We start from the raw sequence: 22,340 nt of genomic DNA on the forward strand, positions 1-22,340 counted from the left end.
AATGGGAGCTGCTGGAAGGGCGCTGGCTGAGGGACTTACTGGCCGCCACTTCCAGCAGCTCCCGTTGGCCCAGAGCAGCGATCTGTGGCCAGTGGTAGCCGCGATCGGCCGGACCTGCGGACGGGGCAGGTAAACACACCGACCAGGCCCGCCAGGGGCTTTCCCACACAAGTGGTGACCCTTGGTTGAGAAACCCTGCTTTACATGCAAGTAACTCATCACCCACAAGGTGTGAACAACATAGCACAGGAGTTTCATGTGATGGATTTTGTACTCTCTAGGTATTACCAAGCATGGCACTCCGTACAACAGTCAACTGAAGGAAATGGTCTCCAGTTGTGGGAGTCTCCTGTGAGATGTCGATGACTTGGCAGAACTGTCACATCAACAAGGACAATGAAGGTAAGGGCATGGCTACATTTGCAGATGTAGAGCACCAGCAGTTAAACCAGCCCTCATGGCAGCGCTTTTCCTGCTGCTGTCTCTGTGTTCACACAGTCAGCTGCAAGTGCAGTGGTGTGGCCACATTTGCGGCACTTGCAGTGGCATTGGTAGTGGTGCATTATGGGCAGCTAGCCCACAGAGCACCTCTTCCCATTCTGGCGCTGTGGCTTGGGGGGTCCCACAGGACATCCTGGGTCCTGTCCCAGTGCCCTGGGATGCATCACTTCACATCCCAGCAATTCCTGTGCTTCCGTCCACATTTGGCGCCATCTTTCAGCGTTTTTTTACTGTGTGCTCTGTCTTCCTTTTCGGTCTGCGGGAATGGATCCCAAACTGCTGAGGAATATGCTGATCGGTCTCACCAGCACCTCACGAATTGTAGTCAAGTTACTCCTTAAGCTACAAAGTAACAGTGAGGAGTCCCACGATGATATCAACACACATAACGCATATGACACAAGATTGCTTGTGGCATTCACGGACGTGCTCACCACAGTGGAACACTGCATTTGGACTCGGGAAACACGCCTTGCCAGTGTGGACACCTCAAGAGTTAGGGCGCTCAGGGCTGATTTAATGTGCACCAACTCGCATGTGTAGCAAAGGCCTAAGCTAATATTCCAGACTGCAAAACAGTCCAGTATGTAGAAGGCTCATGGTGCTGGGGCTTGGAGAGGAAGCGTGTACGATCGAGCCTTGGGTGTGTGGATCTCTGGAAACATGCTGCGTCTGCAGACAGAGTTAGAGAAATATAGATCTATTCAGGAGCAAAATGAAAGAACAGTCAGCGTGCTCCACTTCACATCACCTCAGTTCAAAGGCTGGGTAGGATTTGGATCAAGCCTGTCTCTAGGCTTAAAGATCTTTACATCTTTAGGAGGTATGTTTTTCCTGAAGAAATTAACTATTCGGGGAAGGAGTAGGTCATAAAGTTCTGCTTGGCAGAGGGAGACTGCCCAAATAAATTCAGGGAGGGTTTGAAAGACTCATTTAGCAGGAGGGAGCAGAAGAGAAAGATATTCAAGCATTAGTTTGGGCCAAAGGAGAAACAGCCCTGAACGTGGAAAAACATGGCAATCCCTATGTCCTGCATGATGTGAAGCCCAGAATAAAAATCCAGTACCGCAATGTCCCTCTTAGCAGGAGATCAGAAAAGACACAGGTGAGCAAAGCTACTTTGTGCACTTATTCAAAAATACTGGTGGGAAAATGAGTGTTGTTTAAAGGCAGTCTAACATAAAGCAATCATGCTTGGGTGAAATCCCTGACATGCTTATGTTATAGGGATCAAATTCATATCCATGGAAGTCAATGAGAGCTTTGCCATTGACTTCCATGGCACAGGATTGAGACCAAGATGTGAGGAGTTAAAATGATATTCATGGCCATATAATTGAACTGGAGCCTTTAAAAAAATTTTCTTTTCCACAGGATTGCTTTCAGCAGTGGAACTGATAGGTTACTCATCTGCATAATTAAGGGGAATGTTTTCATCTCCATGTATAAAAATGTAGCCCAGTAGCATTAAGGAGAGTTCTGAATGTCAAGCACTGTTCATTGGGGTAAGAAGAAACCCTTTAACATAATTTTTGTTGTTTAAAAATACATTATGCTGTTAAAATAACACCAGTGTGCACCTTTCTGTAGCACTGAAAATAAAAGATTGAGTAGAGACATTGATTTGCAATAAAATAACAAATTACATAATAGCAGTTCAGCTATTAAAGAGGAAGGATGGTCTAGTAGTTAGGGGACTAGGTTGGCACTCGGGAAATCTGGGTTTCATTCCTTGGTCTACCACAGCCTGGCTCTGTGACCCTGGGTAAGTCACTTTTTGTTTCTCTTCATATGTCCACATTGCAATAAAAACCCATAGCTCCGAGATCAGGTCAGCTGATTCAGGTTGCTAGTCTGAAAACTGCGTTGTAGATACCTGACCTCTGAGACCCTCCTGTCCAGGGGTCACAGAGCCCAGGCTCCAGCCTGAGCCCCAACATCTGCACTGCAATGTTATAGCCCGTGCACGAGTCAGCTGTCCTGTGTCAACCTCAGGTCTTTTATTGCAGGGTAGATTACTTTCTGTGTCTCAGGGCAGAAGCTCTGACTTGTATTTTTCCCGGTGGGTGCTCCATCCCTGCCCTGCCCCCACTTTGCCCTTCCCCCGCTCTACCTCTTCGCACCCCCACTCCACCCCTTCCCCTGAGACTCCGCCCTCACTCTGCCTCTTCCCATCCCTGCTCTGCCCTCTCCCTTGAGCCCCCCGACCTCCTGCTCCCTGCTCTCCTGCTCCCCTTCCCCAAGTGGCTCCTGCCTGCCAAACAGCTGATTGGCAGCCAGCCCTGGGGCCACCGAGCAATTGATCGGCAGGCAGCCCCAGGGCCGGAAACACTGTGGCTAGTGGGTGCTGAGCATCCCCTACTGTTTTACTGTGAGTGCTTGAGCCCCGGAGAACCCACCGAGTTGGCGCCTGTTTCTCAGGGTATGTTCACACTACAAAATTATATCAATCTAAATTACTTCGCTGTATAGCCGCTGCAGTAATTAAATCACTTTTTCATGTCCACACTACCCTCCTTCTCTCAGCGGTGAGTGTCCTCACCAGGAGCGCTTGCACCAATCTGTCAGTGTGGGGCATTGTGGGATGGCTTCTGTAAGGCAGCAAACAGTCAATGTAAGCAACACAGTGTCTACACTGACACTGTCGACCCACTATATCAACCACAGATCACTCTCCCATTGACTTCGGTACTCCACCGGAAGGAGAAGCATAAGGTAAGTTGACACGAGAGTTTCTCCTATCGACCCAGCACGGTGTAGACACCACAATAAGTCGACCTAAGATACGTCGACTTCAGCTACGTTATTCACAAAGCTGGAGTTGCGTAACTTTGGTCGACTTAACCCCATAGTGTAGACCTGCCCTCAGTGTAGTGGGCAAATTACGTCAGTGGGAGCTACATTTTAGTGTAGATGCTTACAGAGTTAGCTCGACTAAGCTGCCTTGTGTCAACCTAACTCTGTAACATAGACCAGGGCTCAGTTCCTCTTCTGTGCAATGGGGATAATAGTGCTGCTCTACCTAACAGGGGTATTGTGAGGATAAATACATTACACAGTGTGAAGCTCTCAGATACTATAGACATCGCAAAAGTACCTAAGGTGTGAACTTGAAATTTGTCAAGCTTAGTTTCACTCTTTAAAAGACAAAATATTTTTTTATCTTATTGGGGGGGGGGGGGAATAGCACAAATCAAATGACTTTTTGTTACACAGCTGTTAAAAAAAAAAAAAAAAGAAAGAAAAGCAACACAAAAAACCTAGTTGTTTTCCTGTGCTTTTATAGAGTATATTTATCAGTTTATATTTCAGAAAAAAACATTTTAATGACACTTGTATACAAGAGTAATTTCATCCTGCACCTAACTGCAGTTATTTCTGGGGTTGCTCAAGGTAATACAACATAAGAGTTTAGAACAGAAAGTAAGAATCGATACTGAATCCAACTGAAATGAGCATAATGTTCTTTATATTTCTGTATGGTTCTGACCTAATGTAAATTATAATAGAGGGCTTTTGCCAATCACGTCTATTAAGATGAACATGACAGCAGATTGCCACATGCGTGAGTGGTAGTAGGAGTTATCTTTAGCTAAGCCAATTTAAACTAATTAAAATAATTTGTAATCATTCTCTTCTTGGAGTAAATAGGCAAGATTAAAATATCAGAGAGTGCTGCAGATCAGGACAGAGGTGCACTGACAGAACTGTCTGGAGACAGGATTGGGATAGCAGGAAATGCTGCAGACCAAGAATGAGGAGTATTGGCATAGCTGTGAGGGCAGCCAGGTTTGGATTATATGGGATACTTCATGTCAGTAATGAAATGTATTAACACTACTAATGTATATGTGCTCAGCACTGGAATAGCAGAGGATTTAGCAATTCAGGGATGAAGTTCATTGGCAAATCTGGTCTCTATGCTGCCATTAGTTTCTCATTTGCGTGAGCATGAAATTCAGTCAAAGGAAAACAACACAAATTATCACCACATCATAGTTTCTCCATTCTTCCTTTAGACGCACATGTTTCTCTAGTGAGCAGAGAGACACAGCACATTCCCAAAAGCTAGAGCACAGACAAAACATGAGAGTCACATAGCTCCTGAATGTTTTATGTGCAGGAGAAAAGGAGACCAGGTCGCACTTATAACTGTGCATTTATGGCCATGTTTTGGAAATTCATAGACCAGCTACCAAAACAAGTCCAGAAATATGCTGCCACAGCACCATTAATGTATGCATGTAGGTATCAGTGTTACAGCTATGAGCTAGGCCGTGCACGTCCGTGACTTGTAAATGAGACCTGCAAGGAGCACAGATCGACAAGGCACCATTGATGGGTTACGGATATATAGTCAAAAACAAATAGGCATCTACCCCTAACTTCTAGGATGAAATCCTGGTCCCACTAAATTAAATGATAGTTTTTCCACTTACTTCAATGGTGCTATGATTTCACGCTGCAGATTGGTCTCTACCTGGGATTTGAAGGAAACAAAATGAAGGTTGGCAACTGTCCAGCACTACCATTGCTGGGTTGCAGGTTTTCTGGCAGATGCCTGAACTTGGCCCTACATTTCCAGTATATGTGTTGCAAATTCCATCAAACAATGAGCAGTTCAGAGAATGATTTGGATCAGAAAGTGACAATAATTCAAAATTGTCCTTGAATGGCTGATGACCCAAATTCCCACTTTCCCAATCAAAGGGACAACCGGCTTTCCCTGTTAACAGGCAAGAGGGACAAAAGCAAAGCAACACAACCTCCACTACTCATTCAGAGGAGAAATATTTCCTAGGGGGGAAATCCAGTCAATACTTTCCAATTTCCTAACAAGCAATGAGTCATTACAATGATGCAGAGATAATTCACTCAGCTTTCCAATCAAGCCTCTAAATTATAGAAGAGAAGAGTCACTTTAGGCCTCACCAGTTTCAGTTTCACATAATGTCACTCAGAAAAAGAACTCCTGAATATAAAATCTGTCCGCTTAAATAACAAATTTCCTTTTTAAACAGACCTGACCAGATTAAAGGGACTGTGGTGTGCAAGGAGTTCCACTCTCCCTGGCACTGGTGAACATAATAGAAATGCAAAGCGGTCGATAGCTTAGCTAACTGAATTACAGCTCTAAACTCTATACTTTCTAGTTCTACAGCTCATATGACAAAGAGGTGGGCCCTGTCCAGGTCATTTCCTGTAAATCAACCTTCATCTCCCCAAACTGCAGAATTTGAATAACATGGGACTCAGATCTGAAATTACCCTAGATATGTTTTCAAAACTAGCCCTAATTTTGCTACTCTCTACGTATCTGTGTATCTCTGCTGGAGAAAGAGAAGGGAGTAGGTCTAGAAAGAGTCAGCAGTTCTCTGGGACCAGTGTTAAAGTAGATCAGTGTTGAAGTAAATGGGAAGGAAGAGAAGCTTTCTTCATTCTGTGGGGAACAGGAATTTAATGCAAATGACCAGATGACTCAGTGCTTGATGAGGTGAGTCTGTCATGATGTGAAATCATCTATTCCCTGTCTCCATTCCGGATTCCACAAACAAACTTCCCTGGCCTGTTGCCTCCACAGACACATTTTGAAAGAGAGCACTGGCTGCTCCGTGATTGCATATTGGTCAAGAAGTAATTTCTGAAGTTTGTGCTTCAGCTCCACACCTTTTCGTACCACTTGTTATTGTCTACAAATAGCCAAATTCTGCTCTCAGTTACACCCGTTTCACTTCACTGACATCCAGGTAGATTATCTGAGTATAAATACAAGCCACAGGACAAGAACAGCAAGGGCAGCACCAGAACAAGCTTCTCTATCCAGCCCACCGAAACACCTTGATTTTAATCTGAAGGGACCGGCTCTAGGGGATTGAGAAAGCAGTTTAAACTCCACGGCCAATTCAATCCCTGCTCTTGCTGCTGAGATGGCCAACAAGGTTGGCAATTAGTGCCCAGCGCGGTGCTATTCCTTGCTACATAAGCACCTGTCTTCCAAGAACTAGACTGAGACTATCAAACTCATCACATTTAGATCATTGAACAGTCATCAGCTGGGACCACTGTCCATTGCTGCCAGACAACATTGGTTTTGCTTGGGTGAAGAGCTCTCTATCATGATTCCAGTCCTCTGATACAGCCAGTTCCCCATAATGCTTTTTTTAAAGACAGTGCAATAAAAGTAATAGTATTTGAATACAGTCTAGTAATAGTAGCTGCCTCTTAAGGTAAATTGGAAGCTGTATCTAGATTCATTTAGTAAACTGAGATCCTGATTTTACTATGCTTCCTCTACAAACATATTCATGGTTCATTATGCCAGGAAAATGACAATGTGCTGATAATAATCCTTCTTGAAGATATTCCTTAGAAATCCACTAGGTGTCCTACCCTTTTCAAATAATTTAAGATGCAGAGAGGTTTCACTAGTATCTGATATTCCGATTTTACATAAGCCGGTTTTGTAAAACAGATTGTATAAAGTCGGAATGCACGCGGCCACACTAAGCACATTAATTCGGAGGTGTGCGTCTATGTACCGAGGCTAGCGTCGATTTCCGGAGCGTTGCACTGTGGGTAGCTATCCTATAGCTATCCCATAGTTCCCACAGTCTCCCCCGCCCATTGGAATTCTGGGTTGAGATCCCAATGCAAAAACAGTGTCGTGGGTGATTCTGGGTAAATGTCGTCACTCAATCCTTCCTCCGTGAAAGCAACGGCAGACAATCATTTCGCGCCCTTTTTCCCTGGATTGGGAACTCAGCCAAGAATGCAAATTCTTTTTGGAGACTGCGGGGACTGTGGGATAGCTGGAGTCCTCAGTACCCCCTCCCTCCCTCCATGAGCGTCCATTTGATTCTTTGGCTTTCCGTTATGCTTGTCACACAGCACTGTGCTGTGGCCTCTGTCTATCATAGCCTGGAGATTTTTTCAAATGCTTTGTCATTTCATCTTCTGTAACGGAGCTCTGATAGAACAGATTTGTCTCCCCATACAGAGATCAGATCCAGTATCTCCCGTACGGTCCATGCTGGAGCTCTTTTTGGATTTGGGACTGCATCGCCACCCGTGCTGATCAGAGCTCCACGCTGGGCAAACAGGAAATTAAATTCAAAGGTTTGCGGGGCTTTTCCTGTCTACCTGGCCAGTGCATCCGAGTTCAGATTGCTTTCCAGAGCGGTCACAATGGTGCATTGTGGGATACCACCCAGAGGCCAATACCGTCGATTTGCGGCCACACTAACCCTAATCCGACATGGCAATACCGATTTCAGCGCTACTCTCATCGGGGAGGAGTACAGAAATCGGTTTAAAGAGCCCTTTATATGGATATAAAGGGCCTCATTGTGTGGACGGGTGCAGGGTTAAATCAGTTTAATGCTGCTAAATTTGGTTTAAACGTGTAGTGTAGACCAGGCCTGAGTTTGAGCTTCATTTTTCTCTTTAGCAGAAATTAAACCTGGACTTTCAGTGGTGAAGAAAGCCACAGATCTGCTTTCTGCACCTTGCTGAGGTATTCAAGCAAGAAATTTGGCTCATTCTGGTGAATATCCACAAGAGCTTTCCACAAAGACCTGTGCAAGGATGGAGGGACTTTAAAGAATCTTCCGCCTTCCCTAGAGAATGCAAAACTTAGATTCACCAGAGCCAAACATTTGCCTTGCTCTGCCTTGGGAAGCTATTTATAGAAGATTTAAAGTGAGCCCTGTGCTGACCTGGAGGCAGTGATGACACATTCTTAATTGCAGAAGCTCTTCAAATAGTGCAGTTTTGACATTCCTGGACAAGGTTCCAGCCCCCTGCACTTAAACACAATGCACGGACTGGGGCTCTGGCATACCAGCACTCATGCCTATCTGCTAAGGCTGTCACTGTACCCACTCAGAAGGTGTTCTGTCAGTTCCAGTCCAGTCCAGTACAGTGTCAAATATCTGGTAAGAGACAGGCTGCAGAAGAGCAAATCGTGGCTTCTCTTGTCCATGAGACCCTCTTATGTGCCTTGAGTACCAGCTTGGGATTCCAGACTTTCTTAGTGGATTCATACTTGTAGATGTATGAGAGCGTTTTACTAGCATTCCGGTCTCTTTCACAGTTCAGTTATCTACCCAAGGTGGGTCTGTGCAACTCCTCAATGAGGGATGATTGCAAAGTTGCTTCTTTGACATTTCTCTCACTGAAGCACAAATAACACTCTGCAGAAGCGCTACAATGTTGCATCCCTCCACTAAGCAAACTTTGTTGGCACTAAGACTACATTATGGGCCAGATTGGCCTCTCATTTACACCAGTTTTATACAGTGTAACTCATTTGAATGTAACGGAGTGACTCCTGCTTTACACCAGGTAAGGAAGTAGAGAATCAGGCCCATATTCCAGAAAATGCAGGAGACAGGTGCATTGTCAGACAATGAGTTTAGCACCTTCTCATTACTATGTTTAGGAAGCTTTCTGGCCAGAAATATCCTTATAGTTATTAACTGTACAAATAGGCACCAGGCAGTGTGTCTACAACAGTTTATGGCATTACCTATAAGGGGAATGGGGCTGGATTCTGACAATAGCCTTGTATCCTTTGGCTATAAGCATTCTCTGCTGCAAGATACTTTGCCACCGAGGCAATGCCTTGCATATCTCCCACGCTGCATGTTTCATTAGTGGGTGTCTTTCTTGCCCTCTGTGTTAAGTGCCTGATGAGTGTTTCCCCAACACACTGTGAGGGAAATAGGCGGCCTAATCTTTCAACTGTACGTTTGTGATTCATAGGTAGCTGTTCTGGTGCTGTCCATATGTGATGCACAGCTCACCCTGGAAAGGAATACATTCAGGAATCAAAAATGGTCCAGCACCTATATTAGCTGTCATACATAACAAATACCTCAGGCCCTGCCATGAGTCAGTACATTATGTGTGCGAGCCATCTGGTCCTGCATCTTTAGAAGCAAACTGGAACATCGGGGATGCCTCATTGGTAAAAGCACAAACAGTTGAAATGATGAAGACGAAAAAGATGTTGACATTCTACTCAAGATTCTCCCTCTAGGGGACTGGTTTCATGACCCATTTCATCCTTCCTGCTACTCTAGAGAGTTACAGTCAGGCAGACTGTGCTGTCAGGTCTGTCGGTGTGAACACCTTTGGGATGCTAAAAATGGGTTTCATATGCTTGGACAAACCCAGTGGGATAAGAGTTTTCTCATTAATCAGCTGTGTCATAGCAAGCTGTGCAAGATGTTCACTTTAGAGTGTATTCCAGGAGTAGGCAACCTATGACATGGCATGCAGGCTGAAGGTGGCACGCAAGCTGATTTTCAGTGGCACTCACACTGCCCAGATCCTGGCCACTGGCCCAGGGGGCTCTGCATTTTAATTTAATTTTAAAGGAAGCATCTTAAACATTTTAAAAATCTTATTTACTTTACATACAACAATAGTTTAGTTATATATTATAGACTTATAGAAAGAGACCTTCTAAAAACGTTAAAATGTATTACTGGCATGAGTAGAGTGAATAAATGAAGACTCGGCACACCACTTCTGAAAGGTTGCTGACCCTTGGTGTATTCCATAAAACATTGTTTGATCTAGAATTCTGATTTGTCCTAAGTTGCACTATTAATCTACCTGCATGACTAGTCATTAGTATCTGCTCAACACCAAGCAGAACCAGCCCCTATGGTTTTGACAGACTGAAAAAAAGGTCACACCTAGTTTATTTAGATGGTCCCAGCTCTAGAGGATCCAGGAATGCAGAAAAATCCTAGGGTGCAATAGGAGATGGATTACCAGAAGATGCATCAGTGAACGCAGCCCAAATAGAAGGTGGTAGTGTCTGGTACTGCTAAGATTTGGTGAAGGTTTCCTGTGCATCTAGGACTAGATCCTGAGCTGCTGGAAATAGTTATAGCTTGATTGTGGAGTTACACCACTTTACAGTAGCTCAGTAGCTGGTTTCTAATGTCCACAAAGCATAAGAGAAGCAAGTATACAGAATGTGCCTATGTTTGGGAGTCTGCACAGTGAAAGTACACGCCTGAGGCAGGTGCAAGTTTGTTTCCCCAGACACCCAATTAATAGAACAGAGAAAAACAAGTTATGGGTTTGTTGTTCCATGATGGCAGTTCTAATGAAAGATCATTTGAGAGTTTGGCCTATTTCCAAGATGGTTAGATACAATACTCAGATTAATCCAGACCAGCCTTCCTGGTGCCACGCTCCCTGAGAATAAATCTGAAAAAGTCAATTTGCTGTGAAATCAAAGAAGTAATAGAATGTTATGCTTATGCAAATAATACAACACTTCCAACTTAATATAGTTTAGCTTCATTCCCAGCACTCTCCACACCAGACCAGTATGAGCAGATGTGAGTCACTGATAAAAGAATAAAAGTTTTTATTTATTATTCACCAATCTCCAGGGTTTAAAACCACTTAAAGATAGTGCATTTTCCCATATACATTATTTAAAATGTAATAGTTCAACATAGATACAGCTAGAGTAGGCAATATACACTGCCAAAGTATCTACTGTGTTGTATTTCCTTAGACCCTCTTACAATGTCCTTGTCCCACATAAACTTCTGGTTCTAGACATAAGAGGGTGCTTTGTATTTAAGGATGATGTGGCAGGCATTAAGTTTCTTGCTTTGATCAGTGTGTCTCAGCCTTTGTGATCTCACTAGCAATGGCACTTGATAGAATTCAGTTTGAGTGTTAGGGTACGTCCACACTACCCACCGGATCAGCGGGTAGCGATCAATCTATCGGGGATCCATTTATCGCATCTCGTCTAGATGCAATAAATCGAGCCCCGAACGCGCTCCCCGTCGACTCCGGAACTCCACCAGGGCGAGAGGCAGAAGCGGAGTCGATGGGGAGCCACGGCAGTCGATCCCACTCTGTGAGGACGGGAGGTAAGTCGATCTAAGATACATCAACTTCAGCTACGCCATTCTCGTAGCTGAAGTTGCGTATCTTAGGCTACGTCTTCACTACCCGCCGTATTGGCGGGTAGCGATCGATTTTTCAGGGATCGATATATCGCGTCTCATCTAGATGCGATATATCGATCCCCGAACGCACGCCTATCAATTCCTGAACTCCACCACCGCGAACGGCGGTGGCGGAGTCGACATGGAGAGCCCCGGACATCGATCCCGCGCCGTGAGGACGGGTAAGTGATCGATATAAGATACTTCGACTTCAGCTACGTTATTCACGTAGCTGAAGTTGCGTATCTTATATCGATTTTCCCCCTTAGTGTAGACCAGCCCTTAGAATGGTTTCCCCCCCGCCCCTTCCCAATGTAGACCAGGCCTTAGTAGGTAGAATTACTATGTCTGTTTTCCAAACTAAGGTCCTGTTTTTCTGAAAATATTTGAAGGCATCTTTCTCTTTAATTTATTTTCAAATAAAATGGCATCCACTGATAAGTTAAGAACACAACACACAAAGAACTCGGTAAGACTCCAAAATATAACACTATGGACTTTCATGGCCAAATTCTGTTCTCACTTATACATGTGCAAATCTCCTTTGACCTCACTGGTGTAACAGCAGAATCTAGCTCTCTGAGCTTTGACATGCATTTCCAGTCCACTAGTGTCAGGTCCAAAGTGTCTACCATATATGGATAAATACAATTTCAACATAACTGTTGCAATTTCCTTGGGAAAGTTACAATCTCAAAGGAAGCATATGAAAATGTATGTGTTTACTGTACACGAACCCCAGTCCTGTAACAAGTATGTGACAATTACTGTTGGTTAAATGCAAACAAAATTATAGGATCAAATTTTCCACTAGTTTAGCTGCTCCACTGACTGCCAGAGAGTTTTGCCCATTAACACCAGTAGAGAATTTGGCCCATGTGTTTAAGTTTATTTTTAAAATTTGTGTTGTTCCCTGATCTTTTAGAGAGAAACAGTGTTTGCACTGAATTGCTCAATCCAGCTGTAAGTGAAAAATAGATGTAATATGCATTCCTGGTGCATCTGTGTTGTGCAGGGGAGGGTGTAGCTCTGTCCTGTTCACTAAGAATTGATTGATATTTGTACATATTTAACTACTTTTTCCTTAGCTGTGAGTGCTACATAATTGTAGCTGGAAGGGTTTACCTTAGCAGTGATATTTGATTGCAGATAGGTAGGTCTCCATAGGCCCTGGTTCAGGAAAACACAGAAGGATGTGTAAGCAGAGTTATAGTTGTTATTCTGTAAACTGGGAATATATTTTTGGTCTTCTTTAAAAAACAAACAAACAAAAAACAGGCATGTTAATTTCAGCACCAAGGGAAAACTCTGAATTTAAAAAACATCAGTGTTTGCAAAATGGAAAATGACAAAATCTGCAGAAAAATTCTCCCCCCGCCTCCCTTTTTCCCCCTTCCCCAACCTTCTAATGGGTAGTGTAGACAATGGAGAGAAAAAATACATTAAAAACAGCTAACAACTTACATGGCAGTGACCTTTTAGAAAAGACTTTACATATTATTTTTAAGTCACAATTTTGCACATATGCTGTTCAACAGCTGCTAGTATTAAAGTCCAAGCAAGGGGTATCAGAAATGCAGGATCTGAAGGTTTTCAGCAGTTGCTGAAGGCAAAATCTCCTGAAATTGTAACAGATGTTGCTTACTTCCTGTATACTTATCAACCACTGTAAAAATATTTATTCCTTTTTAGTTGTTATGTAGAGCATAACTATGGAGATTCAACACACTCTATGCAACACTGACACATTGAGTGATTACTATATATTTGGTTTTGAATAGTCAACCAAAGTATTGTTCTTTCTAGAATCTCCCTGGACGCTTTGAGGAAGTTTGTTAGTCACTGGACTTGAAATCTAATGACAATCAAATGACAGAACAGGAAATAAGTCAAATGTTACGTTACTACTATATTCAGTAAAGATGGGTTTAAATATCACAGATTTACTGTTGCTTACTGCACCTACAATGGAATCCTTTTAACTGAAGACCTGATAAGTAAGTAACATGCCCATTTCATTTGGACAATTGCTGGAGCAGAGTCAGTGTAATGCAACTTCATGATACTAAACAATTGGTAAATGGCATGGCTAGTCTGTTTAAATGGTGTTAATTGCAAGCCTGAGTTAAAAGATGTGAACTAGCATTTGCTTGCATAAATTTCCTGCTGTACAACCCATTATTAACTTCAGCCTGCTTGCCTGCACTTTTATGGTCACCAAATGTGTTAGTTTGGTCTTAATGTGTTAATTCTTTGTATATTGCTTCTCGCATGCTGAAATAAACAGCAAGATATCCCAGCCCAATGTGTTCTTCTGAGGCCTTATCTATACTAGAAAAGAGCATCCATTTAACTAAATCAATTGAAAAATCAATTTAGTTACACCAGCACTAGCCCCTAATGTAGATGCACTTAAACTGGTTTAATCCTTGCTTATGTTGATTTAGCTTCCATTCATAAATTACAAGTTTAATTTAAATTGATATAAGCAAGGATTAACCAAGTGCATCTATATTAGGGGCTTGTATCAGTTTACCTAGATTGATTTTTAAACTGACTTAGTAAAACCAAGGCATGATCCTAGCATGCTGATAATCAGGACAACCACTTCGCAGACACTTTTTTTTTTCCCCCTCGGAAGTATCTGCCATAATTTTCTGCTGCTGTGGTTTTTGCTTTGAGATTTTAAAAGTTAAGTTCAAAGATAGTTTTGGAGTGGTTCCTCTGGCTCTGTAGATAGAGGTTGATGTTAGAGATCAAAAATAACATCTTGTATCTGGCATGACTGTCTGGTAGACATGATTATACACTGCCCATGGGAAATGAGAGGTTTCAGAGCAACAGCTGCTCCATGGGTGCTTATAGTGTTACACATGATGTTATCAGGAGAAAGGGCACAATTCGTTTCACTTTTGCAACCTTCCTAGCAGCTGGGGCATTGGACTGAAGCCTTGAAGAAGAGTTCTTGCGTTGACTGGCACTGTAGGTATATAGACATCTATTTATGAAATTATTATTATTATATATTTCATTTCTATAGAACTATAAAGCTACATGGCACTTTACAAACATGGGACCAAATCCTGCAAAATTTATACCAGTAGTTCTTACTACCTTGAAGCTAATGGGACTGTTCATGGTAGAAAGCCTGGGAATAGGTGCTTAAATGTCTGAGGATCTGGGCCTAAGAGCATGTTGGCTCAGATCTATAGATAACCCACATTCATTGCCCTGAAGAGACAAGATAAGCATGTACAAGACAAGACAAGCATTGAGAAGAGGGAGGTTGTGGAGATTAATGATGAGGAGAAGAAGAGATGGGGGACCATTTGAAGAGGAAGGATTTGCAGGGGAGTGAGGACACTTGCTGGATGTGGACAAGGAGACTGTTTCAGACATAATGGAAAGCACCATAAAAGGTGGGAAAAGCGGAAGGCTTAGGAAGAGCTGTATAGTAGGTGGGGCAAAATTCTGGTGAGGAATCGGAGCTTGAATGTGATGTGAATGTTCTCTGTCCATTGGAAGTAAAGGAGTGCCTGCACTGCCATCAACACATCCATCCCACTTGCAGCTCTGCATTAACACAGGGACTATAATCACATTTCATGCTTCAGAGCTTCAACTGGTCACCTGTATGGGTCAGGAAGGATTTTGTCCCCTAATACACAATTGTCCAGCTGTATTCAGTGTTTTTTTCTGTCTTTCTCTGAAGCATTAGGGATTGACCAGAGCTGGAGATGAGAAACCAGATGACGTAAAGCAATGCTCGGAGGTGATAGAATCATGTTTCTAGATGCCCGGCTGTTGTGTCTTGCTCACTTGCTCAGAGTCAAACTGATTTCCAGATCTGCGGTCGGGAAGGAATTTTTCCCCTGGTCAGATTGGCTGGGATCTTGGAGGTTTGTCACCCTCCTCTGGTCCATTGGGCACGGATCGCCTGCTGGGATCATCTGGGCATATCCCACCTAATCAATTTCTGGTCATTGCAGAGGTCTTGGGCATTGGTGGCACCTTGGTCTTTCCTGTTCTCTGTCTGAGGCACACAATAGTGTAGTCTCCTGAGAACTAAAATGATTTAGTCTAACTAAAGTGTTTGGGCTCAGTATAGGGGTATCTGGGAGAAAATGAATGGCCCATGATATATAGGATGTCAGACTAGATTGGAGTCGGCAACCTTTCAAAAGTGGTGTGCTGAGTCTTCATTTATTCACTCTAATTTAAGGTTTTGCATGCCAGTAATACATTTTAATGTTTTTAGAAGGTCTCTTTCTATACGTTTATAATATATAACTAAACTATTGTTGTATGTAAAGTAAATAAGGTTTTTAAAATGTTTAAGAAGCTTCCTTTAAAATTAAATTAAAATGCAGAGCCCTCCGGACCTGTGGCCAGGACCCGGACAGTGTGAGTGTCACTGAAAATCAGCTCATGTGCCGCCTTCACACGTGCCATAGGTTGCCTACCCCTGGACTAGATGATCTAATGGTCCCATCTGGCCTTAAACTCCAAGAAATCTGAAATCTATGAAAGGGAGCATACAGAAGAGTTTAAAGAGGCAAGTGACACCATCAGATTATTGAGAGAGGAAGACTTTAGTAGATGCCTTATAGACAAACTGGGTGGGATAAGAGGTGATGTGGCCAGTGAGAAGGTTATGGAAATCAAGGAAGAAGGTGACTAGCACAATGTCAAGGGTTCAACGGAGGCACTGGGCACAAGGAGGAAAGAGTAGATTTGGGAGACATTAAAGAGGGTGACTGATAGTTATGTCACCCTTCGCCTGGAGAATGCTCAGTGCAGCAGCGATACTGAATGTTAGTAGCTGGGCCAGCTTTCACACAATGGTGCGAGAAGGGGAGATTCAACTTTGTACTCAGCACAAGGCCAGATGTGTCACAAATAACTGGAGTCCAAGTTGTGCCTAAATGAAACAGAGAGACTTTCAGGAGCTTACTTATAGTAGAGTTGCTGAGCTCCACGATTTGGCTTAATAGGGACATTTATTAATAACTAGATAGTCATGTACATTTTAATTTTTATTGGTTATAAGGAGTGACATATGCTACACTATAATGCATGCAAGTAGCCCTCTTCTTCTGCTGTGGTTAGAGTCCTTGCTTTAGTGAATGAATGGTACAGCTAACTCATATGGGGCTCAATCCTGCAAGGTGCTAAGCACTCTAGCCCCAAAACCAGCAAAGCCCTTACGCACTTCCTTAACTTTAAGCATGTGAGTAGTCTCATTGACTCAAGTGTTTTGCTGGATCAAGACCAGCGTGCTCAGCGCCATGCACGGTAGAACCTCGGTTTGCACAAGAACAGTCCTGTAGGAGTCACTGAAATCTAGTTTATTTAGATTGGGAGTATGTCTAATGGTTAGAGCAGTGGACTCCTAACTCCTATTTTGTTCTTGTGGGGTTTGTTCTTTCACTGACTTCATTCTTGACTTTTTCAAGACCTGTGTTAACACTCTGTAACACAGTGTTACCCATTTGTAAAATGGAGATAACATTATCCATTTTGCACACATGGGCGTCCTAAGGATTCAAGGCATGCTATAAGTGCAAAGTAATGTTAGTATGAATGGTAATGATAATGAATATCTGTACGTAACTGATATTTTAAACTAGATATTAATACTTAGACTGGACAAACCACTAGTAAAAGTACAATAGGGCATGGTCTTGCACTGTCTGAGAGACAAACTAGATGGTCTAAGAGGGCTTCATTTTACCAAAAAGGATGTAGGTTTAATAATTAATTCTATTTTAAATGGGCTTTACTCTGCATGCTTCAAATTTTGGAAAAGCTGCTATTCCCTGGCCCCATTGTTAGTGTTTTAGCAGCTGTTTTCCATTGTTTTCTCAGTAAGAAAAATACATATCACTAACAGGAACTATCAGCAGCATGAAACAAGCTGACTTGCCAAGAACATTTCCCCCACTATTGTTATTTATAGTAAAAAAAAATTTGTACTGCAAGTCAGACTGTGATTCAAGGAATTTGCCAGATTTCAGGGCAATTTTGTGCCACAAACGGATGGATGCGTTTCACACACAAGCCACAGTTTTCCATTAATCTTCACCCAGATAGAAGAATAGTTTATATAGCTCCTTCAATGTACAAGGTATCCCAAAATGCTACATGGTCCTGATTCACAAAAGCATCTCTATTCAGAACACTTGCATGCATGCCCAAGTGCTTTCCTGAATCAGGGAGCATAATAATACTCAGCAGTTATTTCAGCCAATTTTACATGTTTGAGGAAGTGTACAAGCATTCACTAATCAATCCATAACACCCCTGTCTGTGCTATTACATGGTGCTCAGAACTGTGGTATCTGAGTGCCTCCCAAAATTAAGAAGTGTACACATCTTCTCCCAGTGCTTCATTTGTAATGAAAGAGGTGCCAGGGATCAAGCAATTAGGTGCCAGGGATCAAGCATTTTTTTTTACATTCATAACTGATGCAGCAAGCCCAGCAGTGCTGGAGCTATGAACTGCCAGAGGTGCCAGAGCTCAGCCCTGGCAAGCCCTTGCACAAATTAAGCACTGCCCTTCTACAGTTAGCAGAAACTGGATTTTGAGGATACTTTGGTTGGGTTTTTGTAGGGACGAGATGGCGGGGAAGTTATGGTGTTATTTTGATTGGATAAGTGAGTTGCATTTTATTCTGAAGAGGCATTTTCTTGGAAATCATTCATGACAATTAGTCAGAAGAGGCACCCAGTGTTTTCTCGCCATACAAAATAATTGTTATGCTTAGTGATGTCATTTGGATGGAGTGCTCTTTGTGTTTCCAATGAGGTGTCCTGTTCAAGCTTGTTTGGAAGAAAATAAAAGGCTTTTTATCTGTGTGAACAGTTATAAACAGGGGTCTCACATCAAAACCCAGCAGCAAATCTCCTGGTTGTATCTTAACAGCTCTCAGTCTGATTTTCAGGTGTCCTGAGTTTATAATTGTCAGGTTATACCCCCAGATATGTACAGGTGCTTTATGTTAGTTTTACATCTCACTTTCTCCCATGACTGCCAAGATGTTAGCCTATTATTCATAAACAGGCGATTGTAAATTAATAATGAAATTTCTATAGTGGCTTTCTTCTGCAGATTTCAACATGTTCTACAAACACTAATTAATTAAGCCTCATAAAATCTCTAAGAAGTAAGTAAGTGACACATATAGTTCAGTTAACAGTGATATATAGTAGTCTCTGGAATGCAGCAGCTATTTAAAAATGTTATTAAAGATAATGTTAAAAAATTATATAATACATTGGTTGGGAAAAGAATGTCTGTACATCTGGGTATAGTGCTTAGATTATCCACAAATATAAAGTTAGTTTTTAAAAGTCATATGATACACAGAGTACATAAACAGCAATAACCCACATTTAGGTGAATAGGTTTAACAATACAGTTTAGATATTAGAATCCGAATACTCAGGTACATCACTCATGAAAAGCTGTACAGAGATTTGGTTGTGGAAAGCAAAATATAACAATGAGTGGAGATTGTCCCTCAATAATTGAGAATTAGGTAGGTTGACCATTTAGAAAACACAATCCATGAGGAAAGTATTTCAGTCTAACACTGCACAAAAGTTAAGGATGGAAAATGACCAACGGAAATTGCATGGAAAGTTTAGATATAGACTGTAATTACATGGACTGGGATCTGGTCATGATTCTGGAGTGAAGACTCATTCTTCCAATAAGTAAAAGCATGAGATCTTTAGTGAGCAAAGGTGCTCATAACCCTTGTTTTATATCTCCTCTAAAGGATGGTATCTCCAGCATGATGGTACCTCCTAGCAATGTTCTGAGCAGGAGATTCTCTGCTGACTCAGAGGAAAGAATGCCACCTGATGAATCACCTACATGCCTTCCCAGAGCACACAGTTCTGAACCGTTTTCCACCTCAATACTGACTTGGCCTTTCTTGTGTGAGTTGACAGGAGCACAGCAAAGATGGTGTGGATGCAGGCTGCTATTACATATGCTTCATTCTCGTGGAAGGTCTTCCCCTATCACTTGACATTGAAGGGGCCATTCCATTAATATGGTCCAGCTGTAGATATTTATAGGCCAACAGCAACAAGAAGTGGAGATGTAAGGCATCCAGTTTGCTCAGTGTCACATTAGCCCAATGTCCTAGTCATAGCCACAAAACCAAGCACAATGGCAAAACTGGCCCCTTTTTTCCTCCCGTTGGTGCAGACATCCTGCCTCTGTATTTGGACCTCCTGACATTTGCGTGGAGAATGTTGCAAAGCTGGAGCAGCTTGCAAATAGTTCTAACATTAGTGAAGAATAATTTCCTGGCGCTCACTCTAAAGGTCCGAGGAAATAAACCCTCACTGTACAATGAAACAAGAGTGAGTTTTTATCAGACTCTTGTTTATAGAAAAGACAGAGAGAAATTTAGGTCAATTCTTTAGAGATATTTTTCTTACTGTTTGTGTTTCCCAGTCCTTCTGCATGTCTGTGTCTGTGGCCTCCTTTACTGGCTGAAGTCCTGCATCAGTACTCCACAGAAAGCCTTGCCAAGGCAGTCTGCTCATGAGGGGACACGTCTGCTCATTTTACTCAAGCAAGCACAACCACTGAGTTCAATGACTAGAGGGGCAAACCCTGAAAAAATAAATGGTGGAGCAGGCCTTGTGTTCTCCAGTGAGGGCATGGTCCTCTGCTCCTGGCTTCGTGCAGAAATGGCTCCGACACCTCCACTTTAGTACCACCGCTGTGTACCTTATTTGTGTTATAGCAACCACCACCCTTTTACAGTCCAATGCAACAAGGCTATTTACAGTGACACATAATTATTATCCCCTTTTACCAGAGAGGAGAAATCCCTTCATGCAAAGATCTCTCCTGACTAGCTACTTGCTCCCTACTCTCCTGAGTTCATCCTTCCTGTGTTCCTTTTCTACTCATCTAGTTAATAGGTTAATTATCTCCTTAGGTCCCCATAGCTCAGGCTGATCTAGGCCCTCTTGGGATGCAGGGGGTTGGAGGGTGGGACTACACCTCTACCTCGACATAACGCTGTCCTTGGGAGCCAAAAAATCTTACTGTGTTATAGGTGAAACTGTGTTATATTGAACTTGCTTTGATCCACCGGAGTGCACAACCCCCCCCCCCCCCCCGGAGCACTGCTTTACCGCGTTATATCCAAATTTGTGTTATATTGGGTGGCATTATATCAAGGTTAGCGGTGTAATTGAATGTACAGTGACCAGAGTACTGGTTCAGCTGCTGGTTCTCATTATTCTAGCACACATCCCTATGCAGCAGGGCAGATGTCATCCTTGCTCGTTTGGGGCAATATTCTGCACTGTTACCTTTATGCAAATTGCACTGCAATCAGGGGCAAGAGAGGTTTAACTGAAGGCAGAAATTTGTGCTTTTGTGAATCAACTGGTTCATGTCATAAATGGTCTTAACCATATGGACATGATCCAAAGCCCATTGAAATCAATGGGAGACTTTCCACTGACTTCAGTGGCTTTTGGATCAGGCCCTGTATTTGATTAATTTCTTCACATTTTTAGCTGCCGCAGCACTTTCCATATCTGGAGAAGTGTTTGAAATATTTTTTTTTGCATGCACAATAGTCTATAGCCTCTTTTATAATTTATAGGCAGTGAGTGTCCCTGCAGTTTAAAAGCCTTTCAGAAACACTGCATTGAGAGCCACCAAGGGAAGGGTGATTGCACCAGTCTACTGCCACATCATAACATTTAAATACTCTATTTTGTACCCCCTGCTAAAGTTTAATCATTCCAAACAGGGAAAGTCAAAAGGGATCAATGCCAAATTTTCAAACAGACTTATTTTTTAAAAATTCCTCATGAAATTGCTGCCCAACTTTCAGTATGAATATAGTTTGCCAAAACCTCCATTTCAGTGCATAACCCTCAAGATGTAGATACATTATTGTATTGCAAGTGGATTAGTGGTGAGAATAAGGTAATTTATCATCTGAAATCCAGAGTCTTGTTTTGTCAGTTACAAGTTTTATAATTATCCATTAGCATTATCTTTACAGTTATTTTTTCACATCTTTGTCACATCTTTTAAAAAGATGTTCTGTCAGGGATTTTTTGTTTGTTTGTTTCAACATATTGAAGTCTGATTCTCCTTTCACATCAATGTATATCAGGAATATATACACCAGAACCAATTGAGTTCCACAGGAGTAAAACCAATGTGAGTGTCACCAGAATAAGGCCCCACAGTTCCAGGTTAAAAAAAATGAAGTAATCATGCCAGTGAAAAAACAATTTCTATAGGGAAGTAATAGTAGTAATAATAATGTGCCTTCTTAGCACCTTTTAAACCCATCGCAAAGATTAAGGAGTTAAGCCTCACAACATTGGGATAAAGATTTTTAAAGCAGGGTACTGGGACTCATGAATTCTCAGTTGTATTCTTGGCTCTTCCACTGACCATCTGCCACTTAGCCTCTGTCTAGCTTCAGTTTACCCATGTGTAAAATTCACTTAAAATAAAATCCATGCTCTGAAAAGGACTTCAAAACCACAAGTTAGAAATTTTGGTTTGCAGCATGGACAAGAAACGGTTCTGTGGCTGCTGGCTCGTAGAAATTCCCTGGCTGCCTTGCTGAGAAGGCTAAATATGACTGATGAGGCTCCACCCAGTATTTCAGACTCTGAAATGCTGAGGCTGCGGAATCATAGAATCATAGGACTGGAAGGGACCTCGAGAGGTCATCTAGTCTACTCCCCTGCACTCATGGCAGGACTAAGTATTACAGTCCCACTTTAGGCACTCATGTTGCCAGCCCACTTATAGTATGTGGCAATTGTTCCCAATTTACTTACTAT

General features: G+C 42.4%; 1 protein-coding gene across 2 annotated transcripts in view; it reads left to right on the top strand.

Annotated features, from left to right (window-relative positions):
- DENND4A (DENN domain containing 4A) overlaps positions 1–22,340 on the top strand; it is a 112,522-nt gene that overhangs the window by 1,292 nt on the left and 88,890 nt on the right. For both annotated transcript variants that reach the window (XM_039490669.1, XM_039490673.1), the window contains exon 2: positions 282–402. The gene's annotated coding sequence lies outside the window, so the exon portion shown is untranslated. The remainder of the gene's footprint in view (positions 1–281; positions 403–22,340) is intronic.

This window comes from Mauremys reevesii, linkage group 10, assembly GCF_016161935.1.
Source record: "Mauremys reevesii isolate NIE-2019 linkage group 10, ASM1616193v1, whole genome shotgun sequence".
Taxonomy (NCBI): Eukaryota; Metazoa; Chordata; order Testudines; family Geoemydidae; genus Mauremys; species Mauremys reevesii.